Source organism: Pseudophryne corroboree, chromosome 4 (genome assembly GCF_028390025.1).
Source record: "Pseudophryne corroboree isolate aPseCor3 chromosome 4, aPseCor3.hap2, whole genome shotgun sequence".
Taxonomy (NCBI): Eukaryota; Metazoa; Chordata; class Amphibia; order Anura; family Myobatrachidae; genus Pseudophryne; species Pseudophryne corroboree.
The window spans coordinates 357,474,819-357,492,135 of NC_086447.1; the positions used below are offsets into that span (position 1 = coordinate 357,474,819).

At 48.3% G+C, this 17,317-nt stretch overlaps 1 protein-coding gene across 1 annotated transcript in view; it reads left to right on the plus strand.

The window, feature by feature from the left end:
• The window catches only part of LOC134910910 (mucin-3B-like), a 380,580-nt gene extending 364,029 nt beyond the window's left edge, over positions 1-16,551 (plus strand). Inside the window, exons 52-54 of the mRNA XM_063919296.1 lie at positions 72-233; positions 1,606-1,682; positions 16,529-16,551. The gene's annotated coding sequence lies outside the window, so the exon portion shown is untranslated. The remainder of the gene's footprint in view (positions 1-71; positions 234-1,605; positions 1,683-16,528) is intronic.
• The last annotated feature ends 766 nt before the right edge of the window (positions 16,552-17,317 follow it).

Consider the following 17,317-nt stretch of genomic DNA (forward strand, 5'->3'; position numbering starts at 1 on the left):
ATGTTGCTGTGTTTGCACCTGGATGTATAATTATTCAGACCTAGACTGACTGCACTTATTTCTGTCTACAGGTGATGGTTCCTGTGATGAGTGTGAGGCAAATTACTGTAGCAATGGTGGCACGTGCACCAGGATTGGGCCGTCTTGCACTCCTACATGTCACTGTTTCCTGCCATTCTCTGGTGATAGATGCAGAACAGGCAGCAACAGATTCCAGGCACAATTTAGCCCAGGTAAGTTCAAATGCAAAGGCTGTCTGTGGACCTTTGTTTGATTTACTAGAAGTAATACATTATTGCCTACTTTTGAAAAAGCATTTCAGGGAGATTATGAAGGTAACACCTATCAGCACAGATGTGTAGTGCTTCATCTGAGAGGCGTGTCATGAAAATAACTTACATCCAAATGTAAATGAGCCCCAAAGTTAGTAAGTTCTACTTGTTGAAGAAAAGACACTGATATTTTACAGGATTTGTTTGTGTATTGTGTTTTCCAAGAGGTTCCATATACTGTAAGTGGTCTGGGAAACCTTATTTAAAATGTACGTAGCCCAAGGGATCATTGTGCCTTATAACCAATTCATGGAAATGGTTCTGATGATATCATTTGAATGTATATACAGTATCTCCGATATTGTTTTATCCCAAGCATAGAACAGCTACATAATGGGGGTAAGGAGCAATCAAGGAGATTGCTGGTTTATTCAGGGAGTCAGGAAGATTGCTGCTATTTCAGGGAGTCCCCTGCAGAATGCAGGAGGGTAGGCAACTATGTTATTGTTATCTGAAATATGAAATGTTTATTCGGGTGGTCTTCTGTATGCCGGCGGTCGGGCTCCCGGCGCTCAGTATACCGGCGCCGGGAGCCTGACAGCCGGCATACCGACACTTATTTTCCCTCGTGGGGGTCCACGACCCCCATAGAGGGAGAATAAAATAGTGTGGCGCGCGTAGCGCACCACCGTGCCCGTAGCGTGGCGAGCGCCGCGAGCCCGCAAGGGGCTCATTTGTGCCCGTAGCGTGGCGAGCGCAGCAAGCCCGCAAGGGGCTCATTTGTGCTCGCCACGCTGTCAGTAAGCCGGCGGTCGGGCTCCCGGCGCCGGTATGCTGGTCGCCGGGAGCCCGACCGCCGGCCAGCCGTAGTGAACCCGTTTATTCACCTGTAGTCCCAGTTGGAACCCTGCTATGTATCACACTGCCTGATAGTGGATTTCAATAATAATATATGGCCTAATTCTGAGTTGATCGCAGCAGCAATTTTGTTAGCAATTGGGCAAAACCATGTGCGCTGCAGGGTGGGCAGATATAACATGTGCAGAGAGAGTTAAATTTGGGTGGGGTGTATTCAAACTGAAATCTAAATTGCAGTGTAAAAATAAAGCAGCCAGTATTTACCCTGCACAGAAACAAAATAACCCACCCAAATCTAACTCTCTCTGCAAATGATATATCTGCCTCCCCTGCAGTGCACATGGTTTTGCCCAGTTGCTAACAAACTTGCTACTGCGATCAACTCAGAATTACCCCCATAATTAGGATAAATGAAGATAATGCTATATTCCACTTAGAGGTTGCTATACTAACATTTTTTATATCTTGTCTACAGATTTGAAAAAGAGGTCTGTAAATTTAAGACTAACATCTTCTGAAAGTAACTTTACTTTCCAAGAAGCATATGACAAGGTATGTACAGTATACACTGTTTTATTTCATGCATAATTATGCAAAGATAAATCCAGATAAGTACTGTAATTCACAACTTTCACAATTGTTATTATAGTTCAGTCTTTCTTCACGAAACATTTAGATTATTTATTGTTTATTTGTTTATCATGTGCATTACTCTTTAAAGATATTTCTGCATTTTAGATTAAATATAGATGAATTGGAAACTGGCAATTTAATGACACCTGCAATGCAACATGGTTTTGCTCAGTTGCTTGCTTTCTCTCTTACGTCCTTGGGGATACTGGGAATCCATTTAGTACCATGGGGTATAGACGGGCCCACTAAGAGTTTTGGGCACTTTAAGAATTTGATAGTGTGGGCTGGCTCCTCCCTCTATGCCCCTCCTACCAGACTCAGTTTAGAAAATGTGCCCGGAGGAACCGGTCACATCGTTGGAAGCTCCTGAAGAGTTTTCTGCATTTATTTTGTATGTTTGTTATTTTCAGGCAGGTCTGGATGGTACCAGCCTGTCTGCTTTGTGGGACTTAGGGAGAACGGCCCTACCTCTTGAAGGGTTAATGGTCCCGTTCCCCGTTGACAGGACACTAGCTCCCGAGGGAACTATTCGCAAGCCCCACCATACCAAGCATACATTCCCGAAGCACGCCGCTTACCCTAACAGAGCCAGAAGATAGAAAAGTGTTGAGTACTAAGCCGGGCCCCCGGTGAGCGGGTCGCCAGCCATTATGGCGGCATGAGGATACGGAGATGCACGGCTTCTACATGGGGCAGCTGAATCTCCAGACTCAGTACACAGTGCAGACGCACCGCTTCTGAGGGAGCGAACTGAGTCTAAGTACACTACGTGTGTACACAGTACCCAGACTGGCATTACAGACTTAAAAGAGGGCAGACTCCATTTTAGGCACTAAAATTACGGTACCTCAGCCAGTATGAAAAAGCGAGAAGAAAGCGCGCCATTGAAGGGGCGGGGCTTCACTATGAGTGGATTCAGCAGCTGACCAGCGCCATTTTCCCTCTGCAGTGGACACAGATGCTGATGGACTTGTATGTGCAGCTCCTCCGGAGAGACTCCAGATTACCTCAGCGATACCAGGGGGTCATAGCAGAGGGGGAGTGCTTACTAGTGTACTAAGTCCCCAATCTGGGTACTTAATCTGCGACCTGGCTAAGCTTGGCATTAGCAGTAAAGTCGCTGTGTGCTGGCTCCAGACTATCTCTGTGTCTCTCTTGAAGGGCTCTTTGTGGGTTAATTGTGCATTTAACCTGTTCCTGTGTGTGTGCGGTCACTGTCACAGTATGTCAGACAAAGAGTGTGCTTCATGTAAGGCACAGTGTTCCTCTTCTCCAGGGGGTTCACTGCAGTGTACTCAGTGCAGTGCACCCTCCCAGACTAGCGGGGCAGAGCCAGCTTGGCTGGTTTCCATTAGGGGAATGATTTCCAATATTTCTACTAAATTGTCCAGCAATTAGAAAGAGACGCAACACTTAACACAATCAATGGCTGAGTTTATGAACAGAGACTCAGTACCCAAACCAGCGTCTCTGTCCCCTACCATTTGTCTGCAAAAACATCCTTTGACCCATATCCTGCAGTCTGACTCTGATGATGAGGGGTCATACATGGAGGAGGAGGAGGAGGAGGAGGAGGAGGAGGTGGACTCAGAGTTGGGGGAGGCTACTCTGTCACAGGGAATAGAGGCTCTCATAGAAGCTATCAGAGCAGTTCTGCATATCACTGGTAAGGTAACAGAGGAGACTGAGGAATCTTATTTTAATATAAAAAAGAAATCCTCAGACACTTTTCCTGTGTCAAAGGAACTAAATACCCTGTTTGAAGAACCGTGGGTTAATCCTGATAGGAAATTTCAAATCCCTAAAAGGTTAATATCATCTTTTCCCTTTCCTCCTGAGGATAGGAAAAAATGGGAAAATCCACCGATAGTGGATGCATCAGTATCCAGGCTGTCATGGAAAATTGTATTGCCTGTCCCAGTTGCAGGCGCCCTAAAAGACACGGCTGATCGTAGAATTGAGAATACACTCAAATCTTTGTATACAGCTGCTGGGGTGGCCCACTGTAGCATGTGGGTGGATTACTAAGGCCATCACAAAATGGTCAGGTAACCTAATTGAGGGGTTAGGTACCTTGCCTCAGGGGGAGATTATTTTACTACTGCAACATATGGTGGAAGCCATGAAAGAAATAGGCTTACTTAATACACGCACCACTGCTATGGTAGTGTCAGCACGCAGAGGCTTATTGCTACGCCAGTGGACTGCTGATGTGGACTCCAGGATAGGCATGGAAGGCCTACCCTTCACAGGAGAGGCCTTATTTGGAGATGAACTAGACAAATGGATCTCTAAAGCTACTGCAGGTAAGTCCATGTATCTTCCTTCTGCAGTTCCCCCAACCAGGAAGGCCTACTCCGGACCTAATCTACAGTCCTTTCGGACTGCCAAGTTTAAGGGCAAAACCAGAGGTTCTTCTAAAGCCACCAGAGGCGCTAGAGGTAAACCACGAAAACCAGCAACTGACGGTTCACATGAACAGAGCTCAAGCTCTGCTTCCTCAAAGCCTTCAGCATGACGGCGTACCTCGATGCCTGGAGGACTGGCAGGTGGGAGCCCGACTAAAATTTTTCAGTCATATCTGGACAACATCATGCCAGGATCCCTGGTCATAGATCTTATTTCCCAGGGCTACAGACTGGAGTTTCAGGAGCTCCCACCTCACAGATTCTTCAAATCAGGCTTACCAGTTTCACAGGAAGCAAGTATTACCTTACAGGACGCCATTCAAAAACCCGGTACAGACTCAGGTCATTGTTCCAGTTCCACCTTATCTGCAAAACAAGGGACATTATTCCAACTTGTATGTAGTACCGAACCGGGTGGTTCGGTAAGACCGATTTTGAACCTCAAGTCGTTGAACCCATACTTACGAGTGTTCAAATTCAAGATGGAGTCTCTGAGAGCGGTGATCTCAGGTCTGGAGGAGGGAGAATTCCTAGTGTCTCTAGATATCAAGGATGTGTACCTTCACATTCCGATCTGGCCGCCTCATCAAGCTTATCTACGGTTTGCACTGCAGGACTGCCACTACCAGTTCCAGACTGTCACGATCCGGGTATCTGGACGCCATTACTTACCCTTCAGATGCCTCCTAAGGCTGGCTCAGCATTCCAGGACCGGATTCCGCTGTTTCTGAGTTTCCACATGCAGAATGTCAGAGTGGTGATTTCATCAGCCGCGGCCTCCGCTGTGCCCGCGTGGTTAAATGTGCGCTTGTCAGTCTGGCGTCTCCTGTCTCCTGTGGCCGGCGTCGCCATTACTGTTTCAATTCTCACATGGATTACAAACCAAACTTCCCTCCAAGTGTCTGCATGGGCGCAGCCATCTTGGTTTTTGTCATCTGATCATTTCCACCAATCTGCTGTCTGTATTGTTGATTTGCATAATTGCCTAGCCAACCCCTTCCTTGCTGCAGGTATAAGTAAGCTGTGCCTGAACAAGGAAGGCGTCAGTGCTTTGGTTGTCTAACCTAGTTCCAGTTTGTCTCTCTCCTGTGGTTGTCTTCCAGGTTCCAGCTCCTGTCTCCAGACTTCTGCTATAGAGACCCGCACCAGCATTCCATCTGCGGTGTAGCCTGACTCTCCGATCCATTCTGGACTCACCTGTTTCCAGCTACAGCAATCACCTGCTTCCAGCCGAGCTTCCAGCAGTGTACAACTTCTCTTAAAGGGCCGGTGTCCTTTCTGCAGTTTACCACTCTCCACCGGTATTATTATTTCATCGCTCTCAAGTCAATCACCTGCTTCCAGCCCAGCTTCCAGCAGTGTACAGCTTCCCTTAAAGGGCCGGTGTCCTTTCTGCAGTTTACCACTCTCCACCGGTATTATTATTTCATCGCTCTCAAGTTCGTTTATTATTTAACTGGTTCCAGCCAGTATCCACTCCGTACCAACAACAGTCTGGTTCCAGACAGTATCCACAGCAGACGTTTTATCTTCAGCAGCCCAGCCTTTCCTGGAACACCAGCTGGTACGATCCTGGGTTCTCTCCATTGCTACAGTCAGGCCTGGTAAGGACTTTCCAACTAGAAGATTATTAGAACTGTCTCACACTACCAGTGCCTGTGGCCCTTGCCACCCTGTAGTACCCAGGAACTGTATTATTGCCCTGCTGACTTTTATGTTTTCTTATTTTCTGCTGTGTTACGGAGTTTGTCATAATAAACATCATTGACTTTTATCCTGGTTGTCGTGGTCACGCCTTTGGGCAGTTATTCTACATGTTACTTACATGTCTAGGGGTCTGATACAACCTCCCAGGTTCCGTTACATCTCAGCCCCTACAACTGAGGTTGCCTCCCGTCAACTCAGGCCCTCAGTTGTGACAGTAAGCACTGACCTAATGAATCCAGCCGGAGACCAGGATCAAGCGGCCAGGCCGATGCAAGAACTGGCAGCCCGACTTGAACATCAGGAGGCTGCACAGGGCCACATCATCCGCTGTCTCCAGGATCTCTCCACACGGCTGGATGGGATTCAAACGACCCTCCGTGGACCTGGCACGTCCGGTGGGTCCACTACAGTGACACCAGCTGTAACCCCACCCACCTTACCCATTTCCAGTCCACATCTTCATCTTCCAACGCCAGCAAAATTTGATGGATCTCCAAGGTTCTGCAGGGGATTTCTCAATCAATGTGAAATCCACTTTGAGCTTCTACCTGGCAATTTCTTCAGTGACCGTACCAAAATTGCCTATATCATCTCCCTTCTCAGTGGCTCAGCCCTTGACTGGGCATCACCTTTATGGGAGAAGTCTGATCCCCTGCTATCCTCCTATACTGACTTTGTAGCTACATTCAGGCGCATCTTCGACGAGCCAGGCCGGATAACATCTGCTTCATCTGAGATTCTTCGTTTACGCCAGGGAACACGTACTGTGGGACAGTATCTTATACAGTTTAAAATCCTGGCATCCGAACTGGCATGGAACGACGAGGCCCTGTATGCTGCATTCTGGCATGGCTTATCAGAACGCATCAAGGATGAGTTAGCTACCAGAGACTTGCCCTCTAAGTTGGATGAGCTAATTTCTCTTTGCACGAAGGTTGATCTACGTTTTAGAGAGAGAGCAACCGAGCGAGGAAGATCATCTACTCCTAAATCTTCTGCTCCTCCTTCTCGTCAACCATCTCCATCCAAGGATGAGCCTATGCAAATTAGTCGTTCCCGTCTATCTCCTGCTGAGCGCCGAAAACGTCTCTCTGAGTCTCTCTGTCTCTACTGTGCAGCTCCGTCGCACACTATCAATGCCTGTCCCAAACGTCCGGGACTCCAGATCCTAGCTCGCCAAGGAGAGGGCCGGCTAGGAGTGATGATCTCCTCTCCATCTCCTCATGACTGTAACCTCCCAGTGTCGCTCCAAATTGCTCAACGTTACAGGAACGTCATTGCCCTCCTTGATTCCGGAGCAGCTGGGAATTTCATAACCGAAGCTTATGTTAAACGGTGGTCCCTACCCACCGAGAGACTGTCCTCGTCCATCTCTTTGACTGCCGTGGATGGCAGCAAGATTTTTGACGCAGTCATTTCCTTAAGGACTCTTCCAGTTCGTCTGAGAGTGGGAGTTCTTCATTCTGAGTATATTTCTTTTTTAGTGATTCCAAGAGCCACACATCCAGTGGTTTTAGGCCTTCCATGGCTCCGTCTCCACAACCCATCAATTGACTGGACGACTACACAAATACTGGCATGGGGTCCCTCCTGTGCTGAGACTTGTTTAGCCAAAGTTCTTCCTGTTTGTTCTTCCTTCCCCAGGTCAACTGATGTTCCGCCTCCTCCATATCAAGACTTCACGGATGTGTTCAGTAAAGCCTCTGCTGATATCCTTCCTCCTCATAGAGAATGGGACTGCCCAATCGACCTCATTCCAGGGAAGGTTCCACCGCGAGGCCGAACTTATCCGTTGTCTCTGCCCGAGACACACTCCATGGAAGAGTACATCAAAGAGAACCTGGCGAAGGGTTTCATCCGACCATCTTCTTCTCCAGCCGGCGCAGGCTTCTTCTTCGTTAAGAAGAAAGACGGTGGTCTGCGTCCGTGCATCGACTACAGGGGTCTGAACGACATTACCGTCAAGAACCGATACCCTTTACCCCTGATTACTGAGCTCTTTGATAGAGTTAGTGGTGCAACCATTTTCACAAAGCTGGACTTGAGGGGTGCCTACAATCTCATCCGAATCCGTGAGGGTGACGAGTGGAAGACCGCCTTTAACACCCGTGACGGACATTATGAGTACCTCGTCATGCCCTTCGGATTGAGCAACGCTCCAGCAGTCTTCCAGCACTTCGTGAATGAGATCTTCAGGGACATCTTGTACCGCCATGTCGTGGTTTATCTAGACGACATCCTCATCTTTGCTAATAATCTCGAAGATCATCGTTTCTGGGTAAAAGAGGTTCTTTCCCGTCTCCGTGTCAATCACCTCTATTGTAAATTGGAGAAGTGTGTGTTTGAAGTTAAAACCATTCCGTTTCTAGGTTACATTGTGTCCGGTTCCGGACTAGAGATGGATCCTGAGAAACTCCAAGCAATCCAGAATTGGCCTATACCCTTAAGCCTCAAAGGGGTCCAGAGGTTCTTAGGGTTCGCCAATTATTATAGAAAATTTATACGAGACTTTTCCACCATTGTGGCGCCTATCACTGCATTAACCAAGAAAGGTGCTAATCCGTCCAAGTGGTCCGAGGAAGCTACACAGGCCTTTCACCTTCTGAAGCAACGGTTCATCTCTGCACCAGTTCTGAAACAGCCTGACACCGACTCTCCTTTTATCTTAGAGGTAGATGCCTCCTCCGTTGGAGTAGGAGCAGTGTTATCCCAGAGGGCCAAAGATGGACATCTACATCCTTGCAGTTTCTTCTCCCGGAAGTTCTCCCCAGCTGAGCGCAACTATGCCATTGGCGATCAGGAGTTGCTAGCCATCAAGCTCGCTCTGGAGGAGTGGAGATACCTGTTGGAGGGAGCTTCCCACTCAATCACCATACTTACCGACCACAAAAATCTTTTATATCTCAAAGGCGCACAATGTCTCAACCCTCGTCAGGCCAGATGGGCACTTTTCTTTTCCAGATTTGACTTTAAACTCCAGTTCTGTCCGGGTTCTCAGAATCGTAAGGCCGATGCCCTTTCCCGCTCATGGGAGCAAGAAAATGAGTCCGAGTCTGCAGACAAGCATCCTATTATTAATCCGTTGGCATTCTCCACGGTAGGGATGGACTCTACGCCTCCACCAGGGAAAAGTTTTGTTAAGCCAGTTCTAAGGAAGAAGCTCATGCATTGGGCCCATGCTTCCCGTTTTGCTGGACATACAGGCATTCAGAAAACCCTTGAATTTATTTCTAGGTCCTACTGGTGGCCAACTCTGAAGAAGGACGTTATGGAATTTATTGCCTCCTGCCCAAAGTGTGCCCAACACAAAGTCTCCCGCCAGTCGCCTGCGGGGCAACTGGTTCCATTATCTGTTCCCCGTCGACCATGGACCCATTTGTCGATGGACTTTGTTTCCGATCTACCTATCTGCAACAAGTTTAATACCATCTGGGTGGTAGTTGACCGGTTCACCAAGATGGCACATTTCATCCCTCTCACCGGTCTTCCGTCAGCTTCCAAGTTGGCTCAAGTGTTTATACAAGAGATCTTCCGACTTCACGGTCTTCCTGAAGAGATCATCTCGGATCGTGGAGTACAATTTGTAGCCAAATTTTGGCGAAGTTTGTGTCAAGCCCTCCAAGTCAAGTTAAAGTTTTCCACGGCTTACCATCCTCAGACCAATGGTCAAACCGAGAGGGTGAATCAGGACTTGGAGGCCTTCCTCCGTATATATGTGTCTTCCTCTCAAGATGACTGGGTTCAACTCCTTCCTTGGGCCGAGTTCAGCCACAACAATCAATACCATTCCTCATCTTCTTCTACACCATTCTTCATTAATTATGGATTCCACCCTAAAGTCCCAGAATTCCAACCGCTTCCCGCAACTTCTGTTCCAGCAGTGGATGTCACCTTGCGTCAGTTTTCAAATAACTGGAAGAACGTCCGCGCAGCCCTGCTTAAAGCCTCATTCAGGTATAAAAAGTTTGCCGATAGGAAGCGTAGAGCGGTTCCTGCTCTCAAGGTGGGTGATCGTGTGTGGTTGTCCACGAAGAATTTGAGGTTGAGAGTTCCCAGCATGAAATTTGCACCTCGCTACATCGGACCCTTCAAGATTGAACAAGTCATCAATCCTGTTGCCTACAGGTTACAGTTACCATCCTTCTTGAAAATACCCAGGACATTTCATGTTTCTTTGTTGAAACCGCTGATCCTGAATCGGTTTCATTCCGCACTTCCTCCAGCTCCCAAAGTTCAGACTCAACGGGGAGTCGAGTACGAGGTGGCCAAGATTTTGGACTCACGTTTCCGTTACGGTCAGTTACAATACCTCATTGACTGGAAGGGCTATGGTCCTGAAGAACGCTCTTGGACCAATGCCTCAGACGTCCATGCTCCTGCCTTGGTCCGAAATTTCCACGCAAAGTTTCCTTTAAAGCCTAAGAAGTGTCCTGGGGCCACTCCTAAAGGGGGGGGTGCTGTCACGATCCGGGTATCTGGACGCCATTACTTACCCTTCAGATGCCTCCTAAGGCTGGCTCAGCATTCCAGGACCGGATTCCGCTGTTTCTGAGTTTCCACATGCAGAATGTCAGAGTGGTGATTTCATCAGCCGCGGCCTCCGCTGTGCCCGCGTGGTTAAATGTGCGCTTGTCAGTCTGGCGTCTCCTGTCTCCTGTGGCCGGCGTCGCCATTACTGTTTCAATTCTCACATGGATTACAAACCAAACTTCCCTCCAAGTGTCTGCATGGGCGCAGCCATCTTGGTTTTTGTCATCTGATCATTTCCACCAATCTGCTGTCTGTATTGTTGATTTGCATAATTGCCTAGCCAACCCCTTCCTTGCTGCAGGTATAAGTAAGCTGTGCCTGAACAAGGAAGGCGTCAGTGCTTTGGTTGTCTAACCTAGTTCCAGTTTGTCTCTCTCCTGTGGTTGTCTTCCAGGTTCCAGCTCCTGTCTCCAGACTTCTGCTATAGAGACCCGCACCAGCATTCCATCTGCGGTGTAGCCTGACTCTCCGATCCATTCTGGACTCACCTGTTTCCAGCTACAGCAATCACCTGCTTCCAGCCGAGCTTCCAGCAGTGTACAACTTCTCTTAAAGGGCCGGTGTCCTTTCTGCAGTTTACCACTCTCCACCGGTATTATTATTTCATCGCTCTCAAGTCAATCACCTGCTTCCAGCCCAGCTTCCAGCAGTGTACAGCTTCCCTTAAAGGGCCGGTGTCCTTTCTGCAGTTTACCACTCTCCACCGGTATTATTATTTCATCGCTCTCAAGTTCGTTTATTATTTAACTGGTTCCAGCCAGTATCCACTCCGTACCAACAACAGTCTGGTTCCAGACAGTATCCACAGCAGACGTTTTATCTTCAGCAGCCCAGCCTTTCCTGGAACACCAGCTGGTACGATCCTGGGTTCTCTCCATTGCTACAGTCAGGCCTGGTAAGGACTTTCCAACTAGAAGATTATTAGAACTGTCTCACACTACCAGTGCCTGTGGCCCTTGCCACCCTGTAGTACCCAGGAACTGTATTATTGCCCTGCTGACTTTTATGTTTTCTTATTTTCTGCTGTGTTACGGAGTTTGTCATAATAAACATCATTGACTTTTATCCTGGTTGTCGTGGTCACGCCTTTGGGCAGTTATTCTACATGTTACTTACATGTCTAGGGGTCTGATACAACCTCCCAGGTTCCGTTACATCTCAGCCCCTACAACTGAGGTTGCCTCCCGTCAACTCAGGCCCTCAGTTGTGACACAGACCCTGCCATTTGGTCTCTCCACGGCACCGAGAGTGTTCACCAAGGTGATGGCAGAGATGATGTTTCTCCTCCGCAAACAGGGAGTGAACATAATTCTGTACCTGGATGATCTTCTGATAATGGCACCATCCAGGGAGCGGTTGTTGGACAGCATTGACCTCTCAACCAGACTACTCCTGGATCACAGGTGGATTCTGAACCTTGAATCTCACCTTGAACCCAGGTCCGGCACAACCCGCTCAGCGAGGTGATGCAATGCAGGGAGGCGCCGGGCCTGAGAGGTGCTCTCCCCCTCTCCATACCTTGCAGCTGTCCGCTGCTACCAGACGCCGCTGCACCAATCACACTGTGTAAGGCAGCGGCGTTAGCAGCGCCCCGCTGAAGAGCGAGCAGATAGTTCACTATTGCCGTGCAGCCTATTCGCTCCCTGGGCAGGAGGGGGGGGGGAGAGAGACACGCAAATGTGAAGGGAGAGACATGACCGCCGCTGTAACTGGATGGGAAACAAAGCCGCAGCTATGATTGGAGGAGAGTGGAGACATGTGATTGGAGGGGATACTTAGCTGCGGCTGTGATTGCCAAGGGGAGAGAGAGGAATAGCCGCGGCTGTGATTGCGAAGGGGGGGAGAGAGTGAGGAATATGCGCGGCTGTGATGAGGGGCCATTGAGGAGAAAAAAAGCCACAGCTGTGACTGGAGGTGAGGGGGGGGGGATGGGGTAGAATAGCCAAAGTTGAGATTGGGGAGGGATGGGGAGACATAGCCGCAGCTTGTGTGGGGGGGGGGGGGAGAGAGAGAGAGATAGCCTCAGATGTGACTGGGTAGGGAGGGAGAGGGTAGAGTAGCCACAGCTGTGATTGGGTAGAGATGGGGACACATAGCTGCAGCTATGATTAGGGAGGGGGGGAGAGATAGCTGCGGCTGTGATGGGTGGTTATGGCGGAAAGAAATAGCCACCACTGTGAATGGGGAGGGGGAGAGATAGCCGCAGCTGTGGGGAAAGTCTTCTATGTGCTGGGCTGCTGCTGTGTGTGGTGCCAAGCAGAAGGAGCTGTCGGACGACAGCTGCAGCAGGAACGGGGCTTCAGGTAAGTGCAGTACTGTGGCTATGTGGTATTATGTGTAAGGACACTGCTACTGTGGGCATTATGTGTGCCGTTACTACTGTGGGGTATGTGTAAGGGGCACTATTACTTTAGGCATTATGTGTGGCATTAATACTGTGACTGTTATGGGTAAGGGGCACTACTACTGTGGTCTATGTGTAAGGGGTACTTCTACTGAGGGTTTTATGTGAAAGGGGCACTACCACTATTACCGAGAGGGGGGGCAGGTACTAATTGCCCGGACATGATGGAGGAACCTGGGTCCTCTGTCGTCCCACTGCCCCCTTACCTGTCAGCAACAGCAGCTTTATTCTCCAGCCAGCACGTGCTGCTGTGTGCTGGCTGGGCTTAGCAGCAGCAGTCTCCTCTGCCTGTACAGGGGGGTAGGACAGGAGTGATCACATTGATATTGCCACCCCCCTCTGGATTGCCTGTCGCTGAAAATACTTATTTTTAAAATTAATTATTGGAAGGAGGCATGGCCACACCTCCCGCAATTGTGCCACACCCTCAAAAAAGTACCTGGGATCGCCACAGCTCTCTACACCCCTGGGCACTATTGCTGTGGGCATCATGTGGAAGGGGCACTACTACTGTGGATGTTATGTGTAGTAAGGGACACTACTGTGTATAATGGGGACTACTATTGTGTAGCCTAATGAGTACAATGGATACTACTGTGTCGCATAATGTGACTATGGGGCTCTACTATGTGGTGTAATATGAATCAAAGGCACTACATATGGTGTAATGTGAATAAGATTGTGCTACTGCATGGCATAATTTGAATTGGGGGTACTACTGAGTGGCCATGCCACACAATAGTACCCCTAATTCAAATAATGCCACACCCATCATTGTGAGACCACACCCATTATTTTGCGGGCGCACGCTATCACTTTATTACATATGTAAGGGAGGGCGCAAATTTATAATTTGCAGGGGGGCGCTGAACACCCTAGCACCGGCCCTGCTTGAACCGATGCAGAGGCTTCCTTTCCTGGGAATGATACTGGACACAGAGTTTCAAAGAGTGTTTTTTTCCTTGGAGAAGGCTATGGAAATCCAGTCGATGGTTCGGGCTGTCCTGAAGCCAACCTGGATCTCGGTGCATCTGTGCATTCGCCTTCTGGGGAAAATGGTGGCCTCTTACGAGGCGCTTCAGTACGGAAGGTTTCATGCGAGGCCCTTCCAGCTGGATCTGTCAGACAAATGGTACGGATCGCATCTTCACATGCACCAGAGGATCTGTCTGTCGCCAAAAGCCAGAATCTCCATTCTGTGATGGCTACAGACTTCTCACCTCATCGAGGGTCGGAGGATCGGGATTCAGAATTGGATTCTGCTAACCACAGATGCAAGCCTCAGAGGTTGGTGTGCAGTCACCAAGGGGGTGCAGTTTTAAGGAAGATGGTCAAGTCCTTCCAATAAACATCTTGGAACTCAGGGCAATCTACAACGCCCTTCTGCAGGCCTCATCTCTACTTCGGAATCAGGCCATTCAAGTCCAGTTGGACAATGTAACGGCAGTAATGTACATAAACCGGCAGGGAGGAATGAAAAGCAGAGCAGCAATGTCAGAGGTGTCAAGTATTCTCCTCTGGGCGGAAAAACACGCCGTGGCGTTGTCGGCGGTCTTCATTCCAGGAGTAGACAACTGGGAAGCAGACTTCCTAAGCAGTCACAACCTAAACCCAGGGGAGTGGTGATTCCACCCGGAGGTGTTCCGGTGGTTGACACGTCGATGGGGATATCCACAGATCGACATGATGGCCTCTTGACTCAACAAGAAACTCCAGCGGTATTGTTCCAGGTCGAGGGACCCACAAGCAGTGGCAGTAGACGCTCTGACAACTCCGTGGGTTTACCAGCTGGTGTACATGTTTCCTCCACTTCCTCTGATCCCAAAGAATTCTAAAGAGAATAAAAAGGGAAAAGGTTCAAGCAATCCTCATTGCTCCAGACTGGCTCGAAGGGCCTGGTACACAAATCTTCTCGAGATGCTGATTGAAGATCCGTGGCCTCTACCTCTGTGAGGATCTTCTGCAACAGGGCCCATTCGTCTATCAAGACTTATGTTTAACGGCATGGAAGTTGACTGATTCTAGCCAGGAGAGGGATTCCGGACAAGGTCATCCTAACTATGATCCAAGCCAGAAAGGGGGTAATGTCTAAACATTACCACCGTATATGGAAGAAGTATGTCTCTTGGTGTGAGAGCAGACAATATTCTGTGGTGGAATTTCATCTGGGATGTCTCCTGCTTTTTCTGTAGTCGGCAGTAGATGTGGGCCTACGCCTAGGCTCTATTAAAGTCCAAATTTCGGCCATGTCTATTTACTTTCAGAAACAATTGGCTTTTTTCCCTGAGGTCCAGATGTTTTTGAAAGGTGTTCTGCACATCCAACCTCCCTTTGTGCCTCCCACGGCACCTTGGGATCTCAATATGGTGCTGCAGTTCCTCCAATCGAACTGGTTTGAACCGTTACAGGAGGTGGACATAAAGTATCTTACGTGGAAGACCATCACACTGTTGGCCTTGGCTTCAGCAAGACGTGCTAGGGGCATTGTCTCACAAGAGCCCCTACTTAATTTTCCATGAGGACAGAGCTGAACTTCTTGCTAAGGTGGTGACCGCGTTTCACATCAACCAACCTATTGTGGTTCCAGCTGTTACCAACACCTCTGCTACTTCAAAGTCTTTGGATGTTGTGAGGGCCTTGAAGGTGTACGTAAAGAGGACAGCTTTTCACAGGAAATCTGACTCGCTCTTCGTTCTCTATGTGCCCAATAAAATTGGGTGTCCTGCTTCAAAGCAGTCTATTGCACGCTGGATCAGGTTCACTAGCCAGCATGCTTATTCCATGGCAGGATTGCCATTTTACAAAATCAGTACAGGCCCACTCTACTAGGTTGGTGGGTTCTTCTTGGGCATCTGCCCAGGGTATCTTGGCTTTACAGCTCTGCCGAGCAGCTACTTGGTCAGGTTCGAACACATTTGCAAAGTTTTACAAGTTCGATACTTTGGTCTCTGAGTACCTTCAGTTTGGTCAATCAGTTCTGCAGGAACCTCAGCACTCTCCCACCTGGTTTGGGAGCTTTGGTACTTCCTCATGGTACTAAATGAATTCCCAGTATCCCCAAGGACGTAAGAGAAAATAGGATTTTAATTACCTACCGGTAAATCCTTTTCTCGAAGTCCATAGGGGATACTGGGCGCCCGCCCGGTGCTTCGTTCTTCCTGCACTGTTACTTGGTAATATATTCTGGTTTGTTCAGCTGTTGCTGTTCATGTTTCAAGTTTGGTTAGCATGGCTTTCTTATTGTTCTGTGTGCTGGTTCGTGATCTCACTACTTTCCTTATCTATCCTTCTCTCATAGTATGTCCGTCTCCTCGGGCACAGTTTCCTATACTGAGTCTGCTAGGAGGGACATCATAGGGAGGAGCCAGCACATACTATCAAATTATTAAAGTGCCCAAGGCTTCTAGTGGACCCGTCTATACCCCATGGTACTAAATGGATTCCCAGTATCCCCTACGGACTATGACTAAAGGATTTACTGGTAGGTAATTAAAATCCTATTTTTGCTTTACTTGACATGAATCAGGCCCGCTGTTCCTTGTTTATTTGATATAATACAGCATTGCTGTTATAGTATGGCATCTCCTTTTACCTTTTGACTGTAAGTTGCTTCAAGAGGTATCCAGACACCCACTCCCTCTATAGCACAAATTCCCAACACATGGTAATTGATGTATTTTTTACACTCTTTATGTTTTGTTTTTCCTTTTATGCAGATAAAAAATATTCTGAATAAAGCTCCAGTGAATGTGACATCTCTTTTTAGCAATACCAGTGAAATGGAAACCCCACAGTAAGTTTTATCTACTTTAATGGGCCCATACATCGGACAAGGGACTGGGGCCAGGGTGGTATCAGTGACATGCAGTGAGGTGAGACAGAGCCATTCCTTTCATGCTCCAGTAAACTCCAGAGTTTTGACTAAATAAATTAAATGAAAAGCATAAAGAATATATTAGAATTATCATCTTTGTATTATTCTAACCATTTTAATAGTCACACCTCTTGAGTAAAAAGTCTATGGCAGGTGAGGCAGTGCCTCCCCTACCTATCTTTTCTGCACATCTCTGATTAACTCACAAAATTCCAGCAGTATGTACTGCTGCACCTGTGTATAATGCCCACATGAACCCTTATGCTCATACATTGTGAGTAAATCTTGCTCTGGTACTAGCCAGCGCCTTCTCAGCCATTTACCTCACTCCACATTAATGGGACCAGTGCGCTTTAAGCAATTTAAAGCTACAGCTAGGAGTCAGGCAGAGATGATGCCTGGTACACAAGCAGATCATTGCGGCAGGGCAGAACTCTCTACCAGCCTCCTGGCTGCCAGTCACATGTCCCTCCTCAATACACAACGCCACAGTAACAGTGCGCTGTACACTGTTTTGACTGCTAGCATTGCTGATTGGTGGATGACACTGACTATCCAGGCACTGATTGGAGGATGGCTGGAGCAATCTGCAAACTGCAAAAATGCTGGGAGAGGGATCTAGCTGAAGAGG